General features: G+C 38.9%; 1 protein-coding gene across 6 annotated transcripts in view; it reads left to right on the plus strand.

The window, feature by feature from the left end:
• The first annotated feature begins 1,268 nt into the window (after window positions 1-1,268).
• ppfibp2b (PPFIA binding protein 2b) overlaps window positions 1,269-14,348 on the plus strand; it is an 84,674-nt gene continuing 71,594 nt past the window's right edge. For all 6 annotated transcript variants that reach the window (XM_042411221.1, XM_042411215.1, XM_042411216.1 and 3 more), the window contains exon 1: window positions 1,269-1,477. The gene's annotated coding sequence lies outside the window, so the exon portion shown is untranslated. The remainder of the gene's footprint in view (window positions 1,478-14,348) is intronic.

Below are 14,348 nucleotides of genomic sequence, written 5' to 3' on the forward strand. Positions count from 1 at the left end.
AATCAAAACTCCTCTTTTGACTTATTTTTTTCACTTAAAATACATTTATCATAAATACACAGGTTGAGTGTTTGGTAAAGGTCAAGATAAACTTATTAGAACCACAGTGCTTTGTTCACCACATGACAGTTAAAAAATAAGGGCGATGATTACAACACATAAAATACAAAAGTTAAACTGGTCACACTTACTAATTACACACACAGACAGTTGTATCTGTGTAGCAACTAATCCTAATTTTTCTCACACATACTTTTTTACATGAGTGGCCGGACATATTCATTGTTGTTGTTGTTATTGTTACATCAGAAACGAATGTTGAATATTGCAAACATATGTTCTGTCACTAGATGGCAGTGTTGAGTCTCATTAAAATAAGACAGTTTGATTTCCCATGTTGTTTGGTTATTATAGGTTGTTAAATCTGTATATATGCTGCATTCTTGCTTGTGCTGGTTTGTAAGTTTTTTAAAGCATCAAGTTATCCAACCAAAAACACATCTTTAGATTGGTTGTCTACTTTGAAACGATATCATCCTCCAATAGAGACTCATAGTGTCCGTGGCATTATTTATAATGTATAAAATAACATATTAACATTCCTACAATATTTCTGAGAAGATACAGGCATACTGTAGCTATACATAACTGTATTCTGTGTCATTTGTTTTCCTGACGTTTTTCCTGCTGGCGCAGTAAAAATATGTGAGATTATAGCTTAAACAGGCAACCTGCAGAACTTTTTGGTAGACTATGAAGCTAGTCTCTAAAATCGCATTAACCAGCACATTACTCCAATTGCAATTAACTTCAACTTCAATTGTGATGCCTTCCTGCACAGTCGGATATAATTGACTTAAGGCTGTGGAACGTTAAAATTGCGACAAATGAGTGTAAATGTGTATGAGAAAATTGTCTATAAGGCCACTGTTGTCAACGTTTGATGGATATCTGGATTAAATGCCTCGAAATGTCCTGAAATGTCCAGAAACGGCTCTGTGTCTAAGGCCGACAGATAGTGCTGGCGCCCTGCTGTGAGGGTAATATTATTGGCACGAAGTCTGCCAGTAGGATGGTTCATTTTGATCTCAAATGCAACATGCTGCAATTGATTCAGTACTTGATAAAAAAAACCCCTGATATTTCAAAGTAATATTACAAATCACATTAGACGACGGGCGCCACTGGATAAACGAGCGGCGAAAAATAAGTTTAAAAGTTACGAGGAGCTCGTGAACGCCTCGTGCCTATCACATGGCAGGTGATAGTTGGGGGAGAGCTCGCGCTACAGTACAGCGCAGAGTGCAGGAGAGAGACGGCTCTGCGCTTTCAGAGCACCTTACGTGTGTGAGTGTGTTTTATGTGTGTGTGAGGGGCGTGTGTGTGTATGTTTGTGTACTCACTTTATATCCAAGTGTCTCCCGCAAACAAACTTAAAGGGATTTAGTTCGAGAAACCCTCAGAAGAGACGCATACCGTAAGTAAAATGAAGCTAATTACTGTAGTAGTCCGCTTCTGTAATACTCTTTGTAATACTCTCTTGCTTTAAGGAAATGTTCTTTAGTTCCCATTGGAATTTTATATACGTAATGTTTTTTATCCTGTTTGAGCTACAACAGCAAAAAAATATAAGTTTACTATAAACTTAGTGTTAGTGCAACAGACAGTAAGTTACGCAAGTCCCCACAGCCTGATTTAAGTGACTGTCAGGAGTTGTTTGGCTGTCCAACTCGAATAATTGTTCGGGTTGAATATCAAGGACCTGTTTACGCTTCTTATTTTCTGTGTTTTTTAGTAACAATAACAGTGAGAATATGGTCCATGGGCTATTGTCCCTAAGGAAAAATAATTATACACTTTTAATATTTATATTTGGACTTAAAAATAAAATGTGGCTTTGGTGCCCAATAGTGAGTTTACAGTGACTTTAGCATACCTTTCATCCTCTTTATGTTATTTTCATATCATATTTATATTTATTCTACTAATATACTAGTGCTAATACTAGAAATATTCCTATGATAATGCTATGGGGATATACTGGAGCACTCTATAGTGAGTTTATTCATCTCCTTGGTCACCCTACTACTCAAAGTATTTTTATAGTGATCATTGTATAAATATAGCATTCCTATAACAGTCAACAGTCATGAAGCCATACACACACACACACACACACACACACACACACACACACACACACAACACCACATTTGGTTTGTGTACAGGCAACATGCTCCGGGAGAGAAAACATGGTAGGCCTACTTTTATTGTGACACTGGTGCTTCTCCGCTTGCTCTGTCATGCTCTGTCAGCTTGGAGCTATTAAATGATGTTTAGTTGCACTGACACATGCTGTGTAATTGCGGATCATCAATTTCTGACAGCGTGAGTAAGGGGAGGGGGGGAGGGGGCTGAGTTACTAATGGAAGAATATCAAGGCTGATGTGTGGCTCCCCTCTGCTGAAGCATCTGCTGCATCTAACACTGGAGATTGCATGCACACACACCCACCTACCCACACACACACACACACACACACGCACATGCACAGACATCACAGAGAGGCGACTTGAGAGAGCTGAAGGAGCCTCCTGCTACTGAATACAGCAGGCCGGTGCCTCCTTTCTATTGCAAATCTCATTTAAAAGGGAGAGTTGAAAGGCATCATTGCCACTGACAACAGTGAATTGATTAAGGCTGCTTTGGTTGGCACTTGGGTGGCATTAGCACTAAGAACAACAGACAAAATAAAAACGGGAGTTGAGGTGAAGTGGCGATAGATAAAAGCCCTAAAGTTATAACAAATTTATCGGTGTGGCACTTATAAAACGGTTTGTTTTGACAGTGGTATCAAGCTACTCGTGAAGTGTGTTTCAGAGCTCTTCCTGCGCACACTAATGCACATATGAATGCATGCATACACACTGGATCAGTGGACGCTGGCACTCATCCCTGTGATCAAAGCCGCTCGTGTAATACCAAGAGCGGTGGTTTTCTCTGCAGCCATATAGGTTCAGATGATTGCTCTGTCATCTTAACTACTGCTGCTAATCACACCACTGCTGTAGTTCACTGGAGGTAATCCACTGTTCCCTGATGGCAAGGAGGGGCGCAGGAGAAGAAGAGAGAGATGAATAAGAGAAGGAGGAGAGATATAGGCAAGATTAAGGCACAGGAACGAATGAGGGATGAGAGAAGAAGAGCAAAAAGACGAGAGGGGTGGCAACCAGGGAGACAAAGTCAGGCTGTTAATCTACAAGGAATAATCCTCTGCTTGCTGTGGGAGTGGAAGGAAAGATAGTAGGCAGAGAGAAAGAGGGGAAAAGAAGCAGAAAATTAAATGGCTGTAGTTTGTTAGAGGTTATCTTTGCTTTGCTGTCAAGGGAGGGAAAAGAGAGGGAAGGAAATGAGAATAGGAGAAGAGCTGATGAAGATCAGAGAGAGTACAAGGCAAGAGGAAAAGGGGTAGATGCCACCCAGTATGGTGTATTCCTGCCAAAGAGAAAATAAGGAAGAAAGACAGCAAGAAAGACAAATTAAAGCAGTAAATTCTTGGCTGTCCTTTGGCAGAATAGAGTAAAGGTGAAGGAATGGATTAGGTTTCTGTTATAGATCTTCGTTTCTTTATTTGAGTCAACACGACTCAAAACATTCTGGGAAAGTACTGTGTTGGTGGAAATGCTCGATAATGCATTATGAAAAATAGAAAATATGTAAATATAATGTATTTGAATGTGAGGGAAATACACAACAACTTTAATCCCCTTCTTGGAGTGCAGACACTGTGCAGCGGGCGCTGACTGCATACGGATGTCGGTGCACTCTTAGAAAATAAAATCCTCTTGTTCTCCGATGGAAGAAGGTTCAAGATAACTCAGTGAAGGTGTTTGTTGTAGTGTTTAGGGATCAAAACTTTGTCTAAATGTCTTTGACATGTGTTGCCATGGAGTTTTAAGTTTGCTCCTCTTCAGGCACTTTTTGAAACTATTATCAGGTGACTAGTATTTTTTTTCCACTCATGGTTTGTTTGTAATTTACAGTCCAACACTTTCATGTGTCTGTTTTTCATACACCTCCTGTGTTTGCAGTGTGTGTTTTAAGCCTACGTTACTGCAGCACAAGGTCTGAATGTGTTTGATATGCCCACATGTGGTTCTCCAGTTCAGAGAGACCCTGAGCAACATAAAGTAAGTTTGCGCTGCTGTAGTTTAACTGTGCAACTCCCAGCATGTTGAAGAGTGCACGTTGAATGAAGGCAAACAACACGGCAACAGATGAAAAATGAATGGAAAGGGAAGGAGCGCAGCTGTTAATAATGTAAATCACAGTTTGCTAATATTTTCAGCGGGCCATATAGATTTTCACTTTCACCACACCATTGTCTCTGGCATATCTTCTTCTTTGTTTGTTATACATGTAAACCATTTGTCAGAATGGACTCTACTGGACCTCCATTAAGACACCAGAGTTGATTGATAGGATAACTTTAACACTAAAACCTTTGCAACAAACAAAAAAATCACACTCTTTATGGCAATATTTTTCATCATTCTGTCCATCTTTTGCACGGATTACATGAATTAATTACTCTTCTTGGCTTTTTACTCACGAAGCTTTTATTGCACTTACAGTAAGGTAATGAGTGTAGGTGAGTACTTCACCTGGTTCACTGTCTCTTCTCTGCTGCGCTGTGTGCAGCACACACAAGGAGGGCTCAGCCCCGCCTGTACTCAAGTTGACAACAACTACACTTGTTATGTTACTGTAAATGCAATAAAAGCTTCATGAATAAAAAGCCATGAGGAGTCATTTATTAATGTAATCAGTGCAAAAGATGGACAGACTCCAAATGGTGACAAATACTGCCGTAAAGAGTGCGATTTGTGACACAAATCATAGAGCAAAATATAAAAAGGATAGACGTTTTTTTTCGATCGTCGATGATATATATTGTCATATTGCACAGCCCTAGTTGAAAGGGTTGAATGGTGGTGTAAGGGACAGAAGGGTTGAATGGGGTGAGGACAGGAAGCGTTAAATGGCAAATTAAGGATGGAAAGAATGGAAATTAGCTGTTTTTTTAACAAACGAGTAGAGGATAAAAGCTTGTATTATTTAATTTTGTTTCCATCAGCACTTTCCCTGCTTGTGAGACTGTTGGATGATGTAGCACTTTGGGAGCAGAGCCAATGTGTTAGTGATGTTCCCTTTTCAGCATTAATGGAGAGTTAAGTATGTATTAAGTATAAAGGTCATGACAAATACTAGGATACCAATATTTATGCTTTTTTTCCCCCTCTAACAGTTCTAACAATTCTTGCTTTGGACACATAGACATGACATGTGCATTAACACACCCACACACTGCCCCAAAAAACTGGCATGTGAGCATGGCTGGAGACAAATCTATCTCCATTTGACTTGTCAGAAACAATATCCAACAGTCCATCTGAGGAGAGAGGAGGTGAGGTTGGAGTAAATGAATCAGGGCAGTAAAAGGGGGGGGGGGATGGAGGGAAGAAGAGAGGGAGACAGGGCAGGACGGTGGAAAACATGGATGAAGTTACTTTTTCAAATTATGATGTTTTGAAGGAAAACAGCTACAGCTAAATTATGGGTAAGTATGGCTGTGTGATAACGTTTGCTGAATAGATATTTGAGTAGGTGGAAAATGGCCTCGAATATTCTGAAATCTATCTGTGGGTTTGTTTTAACCAGCAAGTTGAGTGTGAGTTTGTGTAAAATTAGCTTAATTGATGTAAAACATACTTTGCTGTGAGCTATGCTGTATTTGAATGTTTTAGTTACTGTCCGTAAACATGGTTTGTGTTTTTAACGTCTGCTCCTGTTCTGCAAGGATACGACCCTCGTCGTAGGTTAACATAAACCAGTAACAATAATCACTCCAGGAGATGTCAATATTTGATCTGGATCTGATTTCTGGATATTATTTGTCTAAACTTTACACTCTTTTTCAAGAATTTTTAACATATTTACTGCACTGACTAGACTCTGTTTGTGTTTCTTTGTAGGACAGCTTAGTGTTTCATTCCAGGAATCCAGAGAACTGCGTTGTGGTTTCACCTCTTTGTTTTACTGCAGAAGGAGGGATAGTTTCAAGAACTCACACTCACATGCACACATACAAAGTGAGGGAAGAGAAATTCAGGAAGCTAAAACGAGTATATTACCAATCATCATTTTATGAAAGGAGAACTCATTTTGAACACAAAATGTGTGATTCACGAGGAAGAAATGAGATGGGAAATGTCTCAGTCACTTGCTTTTCTGGTTTAACTTGAGCCTGTGGATGTGAACACATTTGTATTCACATTCTCCTTCTCCAAATCAAATGGAAATGGAAATCAAACTGTAATATGTTTGTGTTTCTAAAACAGACAGTGTTTGTTTTTTGGCCCTGATGCAGAGAGTTGTCTGCATCCTGCATGACTGCAGCAACACTTCCTCTTGACTGTGGAGCAGCAGGACAGCACTGGTGAAGTATTTTCCCAAAAGCTTGAGATTTAGAGCGGTTAAACTAGCATGAGGTGTGTTTGTGAGTGTGTGTGTGCGACTGTGCACCTGCTTCTTGATGACATTTACCTGAGACCCTTTAAAATACAAACACAGCCTCTGCTAATGTGACTGTAACATTATCCTGTAACGTGATCTGTCTCTGTTCTTGTCCAGATAGCTTGTTAGCAGGTTGTGACTCTGTGTAACCTTAGTCTCCTGTAGCCAAGGTGCCGGCCTCTCAAGTGCAGCACTTCACTGTTTTGTCCTACGCTATGTGATTGGCTGTCATTGTGCAGATAGAAGTTTTCACTAATCTGCTACTCTGTGTTTAGCATTTTCTTCAGTTGGTAGAAATCGTTCTCTTTAGACAGAATTTGCAGCGGCCAGCCGACTGCACTCACAACCCCGGTGGCCAGAATCGTTTAGCTCCATTAGCTGTTTGAATCAGCTGGCAGAGCACAAGCGGTTCATGCTCCAGCAGGAGTGAAAGGAGGTGGCACTGACGTTCACCATTGTTGTTACTTTTGCATGCAGGTCATGGTCTGATTTCTTTTGTCTTGAAGATGATCACCTGACCAAGACATTTGGCTCCGCACTTGGCACCATCACATAAAATGAGAGAAGAAGCCATGGGGAGATTGGTCTAATAATAGTAATATGAAAATGACAAGTAAATGTGGATGTGTTGTCTGAAAAGAAACTTAAAGAGACAGACAGGCATATAAAAACACTCTGCTTGGAACAGTAATGTGTGTCTGATATGGTTTTTCCACAAATACCACCTTAAAATCCTTAAAATGGTATCTCCTCCTTCGCCTTTGTTTAAAATACCAGAATTTATAAATATGTAAATATATTTCGTTTCAGAAGTTTAACTGCTGGACACAAGATGTGTCCTACTTCACTGTAAAGTCTATTCTCAGTGTTTGTGCACTGAAGGCTTCAAGTTTCCACGTCACACTTGTGTAAGTTGCATACTGGACCACGATTGGCTTCAGAACTAGTTGTGATGTCTGTAAGCTCTGTTTTTTTTTTCCATACACAATATATCAGGGTGTATGTGGGAGTACAAACACTTCTCAACTACCTCCACAGCACGTGTGCCTTTTCCTCCCATGATGCTTTGCGGTGTCATCTCATCAGCTTCAACACATGGCAGAATGAGTCCACTATCTAACTGTCCATTTCATTACTCACAGTGGCTCCCATTGGTTTTTTTTTCCCCCCATTCCCAGCTAAGTGCTGATTGGTTAGTCCCAGCTGTCACATGAGGTTGTGGCTGACTTTAATGTGTATGTATTAAGTTGTGTTGACATGTTGTTTTTACAGCACTGGCTCGCTGACACTGGTCTTTGAGCTCACTGCTGGTTTCGACGCCTGAGGCCATGTCAGGGCTTCAAAACGAGCAGGAAAATAAAATCTGCACCTGCTTTGGAAATACATAACTCTGTGTCCTCTGTACAGCTGTTCTGCCAGGTGTTGCTCTGAATGAACCCATGGTTTCCTTTCTTTTTTTACTGGCTAAAAGTTGAAAGGGAGAAAGAAAGAAACAATACACACACGATATGGCATTTGAGAAGCCAATTTCAGTTTTTGTTCTATTGTTATCAGGCTAATGAAGTACTGTTATGTTTTTTTCTTCAGGCAAGGAATTTATGTGACCTGGCCACCCTCTTGTCATTTCTTTCCTGGAGTTGTAAAACAAAAAACAGCTTTAACGCCACACTGAATAGTGAGAGAAATGTTAAATTGTCTTTGAGAATTTAAAATATTCTGCATATCCTGCTCTCTTTAGGGTAACATGAGATGAATAGTCAGTAATAGTTAAGTAGGCATCTGCTCCATGTCCTCTTTAAAATGTCTTATGCATGTATGATAATGATTTGTTTGATTGCTGCTTGGTTTTTTAGCTGCTTGAATGATGTGTTTTTTGATAGTGTGTTTTGGAGGCCCTTTGTGGAACACAATGAAACAAATACACCACAGTGTTTGTAACACTCAAAAGCCCCGTTATTGCGGTTAGACAAATGCCAGAAATGAGGAGTGCTGACCTGATGTTAAGACTGTTTTTTTTTTCTTGTAACTCATGCAATGCTTCCAGAAACTTCTTCCCTGTGTTCTTGACCGTATGGTCAGCTTTTCTACAGTCTTATAAAAGAAAACACTCATACGGGACTGCTGACTTTCCGCTGCAGCTGCACCAGACTAAATTTCGAAATTTAAAAACTTTTAAGAGGACCCAAGAGAGCTGTCCATATAACAAATGCAAACATTTAACAGATAATATGAAACTCCCTGTTGAACTGGACTCGACACCTGGAACAAAGTTGGAGACTAGCCATGACAAAGACAGTTGTTTATGGACAATATACAAAAACACTGGAGTAACTGATCCAGGTAAATACTCTGTCATTCTACTTGAAGCATTCGCCATGAAAACAGAAACGAAAAGCTTCCAAGGAACTGAAGTTGTTCACATGAAGTTGAGAGCATTGGGTGTGGATATGTATTACTGTCACACTGTCTCACTGGGACTCTTGAATGGAGCAGAGCCATTGTTAATGTTATTAGTAACATCTGTGCTTTTCCCACTACGACAGAAGTCAAAACGTCTGTTGTGAAAAAGGCCTACAAGCCAAAATACACTCTGGTGTTGAAAATGGACACTTAACCTAGAATGTGACTGCAACTAGCAATTATTTTCATTATCAGTTAATCTGGCAATAATCACTTCATCATTTAGGCCATGAAGAGTCACAAAATCCTGAAAAATCCCCATCACAAGTTCTGAGAACCCATGACGATGTCTTCAGATGTCTTGTTGTGTCTGACTAACAGTCCAAACCACAAGGACGCTCAATTTACAGTGATATAACACTAAGAGCAGCAAATAATCACATTTAAGAAGCCGGAACCAGAGAATATTTGGCATTTTTGATTGAGGAAATAGTTGAAATGATTGGCTGATTCTCAAAAATGTGGCAGATTAATTTTCTCTCAATCAACTAATCAACTTCTTGTTTCACCCGTATTGAAATCTAACGGTCACATAAATAACGTTAGACTTTCCAGTTCAACTTTTTAGTTTTGTGTGAAGCATCACACACCAGCCACGTCAGTTATGTCCCTCTGTGCACTCAACCGGTATCGTTTTTAATCACTTCCTGCTGACACTAAAGGCAGCCAAAGCACACATTTCTTAAAAGATCATAGAAAGAAACCAAGACAAAACTTTGAATTTGTGAGAGCCAGCATGTACACGAGGCTGTTATTGTGTTCTGCCTGACAAACTCGCTGGCTCTCTCTGCCACCGCACACTGCTCTGCATCTGTGTGTGAATGTGTGTGACAAGGCCATGCAACATCTCTTGTCAAAGTAATTTCAATCTGGTTATCACACACAGACACATACACACACACACACACGCTGCCCTGTGTACGAGACCTTACTCGATCATTTGCTAGCGAACTAGTGTGATGAGCTGGAAGAGCTAAATATAGTCCTGGAGATTTGTTTTGAGTTTGTGTACAGATCAACCATGGCTTGAGTTCATCAAACCATTTACCATTGTCTTGTAGGAACCATGTACTCCAAAAATATCCACATTGTGAGAATCTAAACATTCCACATGTTTTAACTGTTTAAGAAGCGGCTTGATTGACATGTCAGGCACTATAAAAACAGTTGAAATTACAAGTTAGAGGTTTCTGTAGAATATACAACACACACACCATTTATCCAGCTGCTTTTTCTTTGCCAAAAAGTAGGCAGTATTACAGTTGCTGTCTTCTAATTTTTGACCTTGGCTGTTTGATTTTGAGTTGACTGATATACACTTCTGAGGAAGAACAACAGAGAGCTGCACTGAAGCTGTAATAGCTGATGTGTAATACTGATGAAGTTGATTATAGCTAATAGTTCATACCATGTGGAATTACGGGCTGGAAATCAAATCTCAGTACGTTTTGATACCGGTGTTGCACTGTGTATCATTGAATGGCTAATTTATTAATTCAGGGCAAACATTTGAGAACTTTGTCTCTTTGTAGAAATACATGTTTATATTTCTCAAAATAAGGTACTGAAAAAAGTATTGTTTTTGTATTTGTACCAAACCCCAGATGTTGTATTGGCACTTTTTTTTTTTTTATAGGACTTTTTCCAACCCTTGCGTGTGTCTTGTTCAATCAAAATTTCTCATATGTTGCAATTCAAGTAAAGGGCTCCCAATAGACCACTGATTTACTGTATATACTCATGTTTAATATCCACATAAAAAGTGTAATAAATTCAACTTCAGATGTGGACGACTGTGACCAAACCACTTCTGCTCTATAATAAAAAGCCCAAATCATCCAAATACTGTGTATCTGTGGTAAAGCAATATGTTTGGAATAGAAAGTGCTGAAATCATGTTAGAATACATATTTTCAAAAAACACAATTGAGAGTGTGTGTGTGTGTGTGTGTGTGTGTGTGTGTGTGTGTGTGTGTGTGTGTGTGTGTGTGTGTGTGTGTGTGTGTGTGTGTGAGAGAGAGAGATTTTCAGGCTGAGCTCAAGGACAGAACAGGGAACATCCCCATCTTAAATGTCAGTGGTCCCGTCGCATTGATGTTAATTGGTGAAGAATCTGGTGTTTCTTGTTGGCTTGGCTCCACTCACAAACACGCACACACTCACGCACACACGCACACAGACACACACACACACACACAGTTGTATTTACCCTGTGTGACAGGAGGGCCTGGGGGACTTAGGTCTGGCCTCTAGCTGGTGACACTAATCCAAACAGGCTAAGCCAAATGAGGAGGAACGGTAAACTCACACACACACACCCCTTTGTGTGTGTTATGTGTGTGTCTCTCTTGTGTTTCTCTGTGTTAATGTTTAACCCTTCTTCTCAACCGTACAGGTTCACATGCATTCTGGCATTTCCTGTTCTCACAAATTGCCACTTGTGAAGGCTCTGGTGATGCTGGAATTTTGAATGTCGAGGTTTCCCACTTTACAAAACAATGACAGTTTCCTGTAGATGTTTGACAGGTAGGCTCACTTAATATTTAACATGTAGAAAGCCCCCGACTCTCTGCTTGTGTGCTACTGGATGGTCGTGAGGAAATGTTTGTGGTGTGACCTTTCGTCAGTGGGTGAAAATCTCATTGAAGGTAGGGTTCTGGTTCAACGATCTGCTGTTGTGTAATTGTAAATACTGTTGTTTTCTGAGGAGATGTAATCATTTGCATATATAATGTATGCACATCTGAATGTCTCGGCCAGATTCTCTACATATGTGAACACGCAGGAATAATTCTCTCAACCCTCTGTTCTCGTGAAGCAAGTTAAAAAACAAAGTGCAGATGGAACATTTTCTTCTCATGAATCTCAACTGTTATCGGTTCACTGCCTCACTTTCCTAAAATTTCCCTTTGTGTTATAATCAGAAATGCAACGATGGGTGAACCCACCTTTTATATTTGCAAGACGAAAAGCTTCCCCATATTTTAATTAGGGATGCAACGATTATAGATTTTGACAATTATAGTCTGGGGAAAAAATCACAGTTTCACTATTATTATGCATTAATTTATTTGACAACACTACGGCTGAATAAAATCACACGAGCATGTTTTGTTTTGAAGAGGAAGCATAAGACACACTTCAATAAGGACTCTGCAGCAGAGGGTTGAACTGCAGCAGTATCAGAGGTAGTCTTAGGCTAAAAGTGAATTTAAAAAATGAAAATAAATCATTCATGCCAAGATGAATTTTGATTGGACATTGCAGTAGTGACTTTAGCTGATTTCTAATATTTAAAATATTGTATTTTTAATTATTAACATTAATATAAGATTAAGATTTATTGATCCCCTAGGGGAAAATGTTACTAATATAGGAAATAACCTTAAGTGTTTCTAGTATCAACTGTCATCCATGCCCATTTTTAAATTCATTTTTAATAATCTATTTTAATAATAAATCTAATTTTACTGTGTCATACTATCAATCCAAATTATGTTGACAGAGTTCAATAAATAGCATCTCAGACTTAAGATTTCATTCATTAAGAGAAAAGGATCATAAGATGATAAAGCTCAATAATACCATTTTAAACAAACAGGATTTTATGCATAAAATGTTCATAAAATGAGTGTAGTGTTTGATTATTACACAAGGAGAGTCTATATTAACTCCTCTTTAGTTCATAATGCTGCTTGCCAATTTTATATGCAAAACAAGATGAAGATTTGAGTTTCATATGAAGGAATAAAAAGAGTTTCTGCTGAAAGTGCTTAAGAATATTTCACTTTTTCACATGTTATAGTACTGAAGATGATTAATTCATTAGATGATCAACAGAAAATGTATTGACAATGATAATCAATTTATCATTTAAGTCATTTATCAAGCAAAATTGTCGATGTTTCTGCTACTCAAATGAGAGGATTTGCTGCTTTTCTTCTGTTGCCATTTTTTTAAACGCACAGCTGTTTTTGGTGTGAACACTCGCTAATGAAGCAACATTTACAAAGTCAGTTCACCCTTTGAACACGTGGAAGAGAGGCCTCTAACTGTGATAGAAATCAGTGTTTGATTTCATGTTCAAAATGTAGAGCATAGTAGAACTATTCAAATTGGTTTACAGAACTGCATCATGTAAATAGTATGCTACTGTTTGTCTCTGCAAATAACTTCCTTTTACTGTATTACCTCATTTATAGGCCAATACTATTAGGGTTAAATCATACATTTAATAGGCTTAGCTGTTGATATGTAATTTTTGGCATTACATCATTTTCAGTGATAATTGTAGGTCTACTGGTGATTTTTAAAACTGTGCAAACAGTCAAACACACAACATGTGTTGTCACTGTGATTTTGGTTCTAAACACTGAAATAAACAATTCTGTTGAAACAGGAAATACAGCTGTGTTTGTGTGAAACCAATAATGAACCAGTAACCTCAGACTGAATCTCAGTAAAAACTTAACTTTGTTGTGTCTGTTGATGAAAATGTGATGTTCCCATGTTAGTTAACTACATTAAGTTAGCCTAGCTTACCCGCTTAAGTTCAAACTAGCGAGCCAGGCTAGTTATTTACATAGCTATTTACATGTCATAGATGTATGAAGAAGAAGTCAATGATACTTGCAGTATATTTTCAGTGTGGTGAGTTCTAGATTGCCTTTGACTAAACAATTCACCATCACTAATAACTGGATAATTCATGCCATATTATTTTCACTGATGCATTGTTTTATCTCTGCCTGCAGAGCTGCTCTTCATCTGAGACGCGTGTAGAACAAAAACTGCAATCTGTACTGAATTAGTGTTCACAACATTATCTTTAAAAGAGATTCTCTGGAGCTTCTCCACTGACTGAATGAATGGTGGGCTGACACTGGGGAAATTAATGTGAAAGTGAGTGTGTTTCACTGACATACAGCCCAGTCGTGTGTGCCTGTGTGTCTCCATCCTCCTCTGATTGCAGTAAGTCAGCTTGATGATTAGTAATAAGCTATGCTTATGATAATGGTCCAGAGGCTAAGTGTCGTACATCAATCCGCTCACTGTCAGCTCCTATCAGCTCTGCTGTTTGCCTTTGTTGGAGGAGCTGTGCCTTGTGGGTAAAATGTCTTTACTACTGTCTCTTCATAGTTCATCCCGTCTTCACTTCAGCTCTGCTGCTTTATCTTTGGGTTTCTATCAGTGTGTATCTGTTTCTTTCCCTTCTTGTACTTTTTATTTTCATCATTTTGTCTGTGTGGACTTGGTATTTTAATGTTATCACAACCCGGACCCAAAGTTTTCTAAGAATTAAAGTGAGCAAA

This window comes from Thunnus maccoyii, chromosome 5, assembly GCF_910596095.1.
Source record: "Thunnus maccoyii chromosome 5, fThuMac1.1, whole genome shotgun sequence".
Taxonomy (NCBI): Eukaryota; Metazoa; Chordata; class Actinopteri; order Scombriformes; family Scombridae; genus Thunnus; species Thunnus maccoyii.